The sequence below is a fragment of the Lycium barbarum genome, chromosome 4 (genome assembly GCF_019175385.1).
Source record: "Lycium barbarum isolate Lr01 chromosome 4, ASM1917538v2, whole genome shotgun sequence".
Lineage (NCBI taxonomy): Eukaryota > Viridiplantae > Streptophyta > Magnoliopsida > Solanales > Solanaceae > Lycium > Lycium barbarum.
The window spans coordinates 23,013,444-23,019,598 of NC_083340.1; positions in this window are offsets into that span (position 1 = coordinate 23,013,444).

Sequence of the window (6,155 nt, forward strand, 5' to 3'; positions counted from 1 at the left end):
TCGACCCGGTTCGATTTTTTTTAAGATTTAAAACACGGACGACCCCTTAATTGCCCCCACTTCTCACAAACTCCCTCTCTCTTTCTCTAAACTCGTCCCAAAATTGAACCTAAGCACTAAAAACCTTCCTCAAATCATCTCCATCCCTCAAGAAATTCGTGTGCATTGTCTCATATCTCAACAAAGGTAATTAATCTTCATAGTTTATCCATGAAATCTCATTCCCTTTTCCTCCTTTGTGTTTGTTACACCCCGTATCTTAGAACTAAGGTTAGACTCGTATAATCAGAGTTTTAGTGGAAACACTGAAGGTTTGAACGTTTTGCGAAAATGGTTGATAGGCCTAATTCGGGCAGTCATAATTCCTTGATTAGCTGGGAATTTGGGAAAGTACCCTTAATGAAAGTTGTAGTACGTAGAAATACCTTTCTAAATATATAAGGACTAGGCCAATTAGAGATCGGAGCAATGATATATAACTGTCTCAATATGGCTAATAGTAAGGTGCTTAAAATTCTATAGAATCGGCTAAGTTTTCGATACATCTGCCTTCCAGTCAAATTTCATGACAATCTGTTGAGAATTTAAGGAAACTTAAAACATGAAAGTTGTATCCCTTTGAAATATATTTCCAACGATATATTATAGATCCCGAACTAAGCTATGTAAAAGACGTTATTCCTATTTTACTAAACAATGTACAGAACAAACACAGGTCGCTTGTGAGGGCGCGTGCGGGCGTGTACGATGGCCTCACGTCACAGGCCGATCTCACAAAAACACCCTCTCTGTAGGGGGTCGTGTGCTGCATGTGCGTCGCAGGCCCATCGCGTATAAGGTCGGGTTTCGGGTCAAAAGTCGGGATTTCGCGTTTTAAGTTATATTTAAGCTTGGAGTTTATTTCCCTAACACCCCTAGTCACGAAAGATTACCCTAAAGTCAAAGGGAACAAGTTCCAAGCCTTAAGAACCCTCCAAGGTAAGTTTTATCATGATTCTAGGTTGAATTCAAGTCCCTAATCCCTTTCTAACTTGGTTAATTAAACCCTTCTAATCGATAGAGTTGTGAGTGGAACATTATTATTGGGCGTGAAAATCCTAGAACTCGAATTCAAGAGGATTGAACGTCAAAAAGGTAATGCTTCTACACTCTAATCATTCATAATAGTGAATTGATGAGTTCTTGGGAGAATAGTAAATGGGTTTAGTAAAGAGAATTACACGAACTATTGTAGGGTTTTGGATTGTTGACTTGAGATTGTTATAATCATATGGGTGATAAAGAATGATGTTGATTACACCTAATTGAGATTGTAGAATCACCTAGAAGTAATAAAATGAGAATCAGGTGAGGGAAACACCATTAAAGAAGGTTGTGGAGCTTTATGCCCACAAAGTGTTTGATAAAATGCCTAGATGACCAAAGCATGAATATTATTGCTAATATAGAATCCCTTTGACTTGTATTGATATAGATCAAAGTTGAAAGGGTTGACAAACGTTGTATTACTCTCAAAGGCTGGAATTAAGGTATGTGAGGCTAACTATCTACATTAGGGAATATTCATGATTCTTCCTACGCCTCATTCTTCATACTTGTCAGTAATTTGACTCAGAATATAGTTTAGCCCTAGTTTTATGATATGATATAGAACTGTTATCTTCTAGGGTTGCAGTTACAGAATTCGTTCATGGTTGTCACTTTGAACATTATGAACTTAACACGTAATCTTTATAGACTTATGTATTGTTATCACATGAGTCTCAGTCACTGTATAACCAGTTATTTGCATGAGTCCCATAATCAGAAACAATTATCATGCTATCAGCTATAGCCAGTATCAGTCTTGTAAATTATTAATGTTGAACACCTGTATCTGTATTTTTGGGCCCTAGGCCACAGTTTATGCATACGTATTGCTTGGGCCTGAGGCCAAAGTTTTTGTGCACATTATTTGGGCCTTAGGCCGTAGTTATATTTACAATTTTACAGGTGATTCTTCATCCAGAACAGGGAGTACTTCAACTTCTTGCTTTTCTGTTTAGTTCAGTTTCAGTATTTTATTACTTCAGTTGCTTTACATACTAGTACAATTCAAATGTGCTGATGTCCCTTTTTATTGCTTAGGGGCCTACATCTCGCGATGCAGGTAACGACATACAGGTTGACGATCCAGCTACCTAGGAGTGTTCGTATCAGCTATTTTGGTGAGCCCCAATTTCTTTCGGGGCAATATCAGTCATGCAGTTCTTACAACTTTTTAGACAATTACCTTTTTGTATTCATTAGAGGCTTCATAGACACAGTCCAGAAAGTTAGATATTTATTATGTTAGCCTTGTTAGCAGTTGTTCAGTTGTTTTGGTTTAGTCCTGTTGGCTACGTTCAGATATTTCAGATTGTCTAAGTATTTTCGCGTTATGATCTCAGTCAGACCTTTAGTATATCAGCATGTGTATCGTTGCTTTCCGCATTCAGTTATGTTTTGATATCACATGTTGATTCAGCCAGCCAGTTGGTTCGCTCGGCCACATGCAGTCAGGCACTGGGTGTTGTGTTACGTCCAGGCCCAGGTTCAGGGCGTGACAGTGTTGGATTTTGAGATTGATGAACTAGGGTTTATGGGGTTGGGCGAATTTGGGTGGGGATTTGGTGTTGTTATGTTTGAAATGGTTGTTTGATGCTAGAACAATGATTCCCAAACCAAAGAAAGGGTTCTTCAACCCTCCATTGTTGCAAAACTCAAAGGGATAGTTCTATGCCCACAAAGAGTTTGACAAAATTCCTAAACCAAGTTTCTTGTGATTTTTGTGAAGTCTTGAGTAGCAATTAAACTTGAAACAACATTCAAAACTGTGGGGCATCACCAGTAACGTCCATAAGTCGAAAAACACTAGAAGTAAAGGGTGAACCAACCTAGGTCCTTAAACATGATTTCCCTTGTTTTGTAGTATAATTTTTCTTTAGTTTCCGTTCTTTTTATTTTAAGTTAGTTAATTTTTTTTTCATTTCAATTTTTGTACCATAGTGTGAATTAAGTGTGGGGTAGTTCACCCTTGGTAGTGCTAAAAAGTGAAAGAGGGGAACTCAAATTCATGAACACTAGACTTGAAATAAGTATGGGGTCGTCAATGGTTTAATTTGCTAACGAAGTTGGATGTTTGTGTTGTGAACCTCTACAGGTACAATGGTGACCAAAGGAAAAGGTAAAGTTGATGAGTCTTCCAAGAGGGGTAGAGGGGGTAAGGCTACTCCCACTAAGAAAGGGTCAGCAACCCGCAGTAGCAAACAACCGGTAGTCCCCATTCCTCGGGCCTCTCCTCTAAGTCCTCGTCCCATACTTGTAAGGGTTGGGTGTGCGGAAGAATGGTACAAAGACTTCCCTTTGAAGGAGGGGTACATTCATGAAAGGCCCGTCAACAAAGTGGCTTTGAAAAAGCATTTTCGGGGCATCTACAACCAAATAGTGGAAATGGGCTGGAGTGATGTCTTTTAGAATTTGGGGTCCGTGAACATTGACATGGTATTGGAGTTGTATGCAAATCTAGAGTTGGCCAGAACAGTGGGCAGTGAGGTACAGCCGTCGGTGTACATAAGGGGTGAGTATGTGCTGCTAACAACCTCCACCCTGTGTGCACATTTAGGAGTCCCTGATTGTCCCATTGGACCATTGCTTGATTTCATCAAAAGGCTTGACTATAAGTCCATTCGGGAGACTTTGTCTGGGCCAGATTCAAAGGCCAAATAGGCTAGATATAGAGAGGACCCAAGGAACAACAAGACAATGCTAATGGGTGATTTAATGAAAGAGGCCCGAGTGTGGTTTCGACTGTTGAACTTTCGCATAATGCCACTGGATCATTTCACTACCGTGCTGAAGGATATAGTAGCCATTGTGTACTTCTTCTTGACGGGGAAACCTGTTAACATTGGGTATTGGATGCTACGGGAGATGCAGCACATCGGGGAGGGCAAGTCCCTCAGGCTGAGTTTTGGTAATACCCTCACTGCCTACTTGAGGAAGTTGGCACCTCACTTGGAGAGTCCACATGACGGGGTGCTCGAGTGCCCGGACAATATGATCGACATCTCTAATTTCAAGTCTCTCGAAAAGTGCACTAAACTCAACTTGACTCCAGCTCAAGAAAGATCAGCCCAATCTACTGTGCTAGCGCAACTTTATAAGATTACGATGATGACTGTGATCACTTCGAGTTGGATGTCTCGAGTGTGTTTGCGGAATGCCCTCACACCACTTACTCACAAGTTCTTATTGGAGAGGAGGGCAAGCTGCCAGCTGATGAGGTTTTGTGCTCCGCGGACCTTGTAGCAGCCGAGATGGAGGAAGGTAGTGAAGAAGAATCCCAAGCACAGGATGCTGATGATGATGAGGAAGAAGATGTCGAGCCGTCTGATAGTGAGGCTGAGTATCATGAGGATGATGACTAGGCCCTAGTGGGCCTCAGGGAGTATTTCTTGCCTTTGTTTTTAAAATTTTCCATCTATATGCTTCGAGGGCAAAGCATGATTTAAGTATGGGGTGGGAAATACATCCCTTGTAACAACATTTTTGAGGTTTAGGATGGTGATCAAGTTACCGTAGGTTTCTTTTTGGTAGTTTTTGAGTCTTAACAGTCGGGAAAAAAAAAGAGAAAAGAACTGAAAAACAGAAAATAGAAACTTTCTAGTTAGTCGTTTGCTTTCCTAGTATTGTTTCCCACTAGCTTATTGAAAACAAGATGGTGCTTAAAGTTGAGAAAACAAATGGGTGTTGATGGGATAGAATGGGTAGCTTGTGGTTGAAAGTTATGGTTGATGAAGGATGGTGCAAAATGAATTATGAAGGATCACCATCCACCTAACACTAACTACTCCTATATATAGACTCACTTCTACACGATTACAATGTGATTTAACTTAGCCACCAGTCTAACTAACCGACTCATCCGTGGACAACTGTTCACAGCTTATATGCAGCTGGAATCGTGCAGCAACTAACTGAGCTAACTGAGTGCGTGTGTGTGCTTGTAACTAACTCTGTACACGTAGACAACTAACTTTGTACACATAGACATGGAATGAAACTGCGGATCATGGATTGATCATCATGAACTGTGCATCATGAATTGCATCACGGATTTGATCATCATGGAACTCTTGTACACTTCTCGATCTGCTACATCCCCTCTCAAGCTAGGAGTAATGAAGATGTTCTTCATTCCTAGCTTGGAAACAAGGTAAGAGTGCTGAATGTGAATGAGACCTTTGGTGAGCAAATTTGTAGGTTGCTCTTTAGTAGGTAAATGCATTGGTTTGATGAGACCAAGTTGGATTTTCTCTAGAATAAAATGATAATCAATGTCAATGTGCTTTGTTCGCTCGTGAAACACAGGATTTGCAGCAATCTGAAGTGCAGATTTGCTGTCACAATGGATAAGAATAGGCAACTGCAATGACACTCCTAACTCCTTGAACAACCAAACCAACCATACCATCTCAGCTACTGTAGAAGCCACGATATTCAGCTTCAGCTGAGCTACGAGATACAGTGTTTTGCTTCTTGGATTTCGAAGATATTAATGAATTTCCATAAGTCACAAAATAGCCAGTAATGGATTTTCTAGTATTAGCACAAGAATCCCAATCAGCATCACAGTATCCTGTCAAGTGATCTGAGCCAACTGAAGACATAAGAATCCCTAAACCAGGTGAATGTTTGACATACTTAATCACTCTAATAGCAGCCTCCATATGAGAACTTTTTGGATTGAAGAAACAGTACCGTGAAAATGAAGCTATATCCCATCTCAAGAACAATACGCTGAAAATAAATTTTCCTCCACGTAATCTTCAAATAATCCTCACTCATAATAAAGAGCCTCACCAGAGAAATCAACAACTCTTGTAGTGAGAGCATAGCAATGAAGTTGTTTACCCAAGCAACGAGTATATGCAATTTGGTCCAAAGCTGCAACTAAAATATGCTTTAAAAGGGGTTTTGTTTGGTTCCCAACTCTAAAGCTTTTCAAGAAAAACATATAATATGGAGTTTGGTTATGCCCATGCTGCATTTAGAGCTGTTGTTATCACTGTTTTGTCTCTCCTTGCTGCTTTCTCTAAGAGTTTCTCTAACTTGCTTTGCTTCTTCTCCTGAAA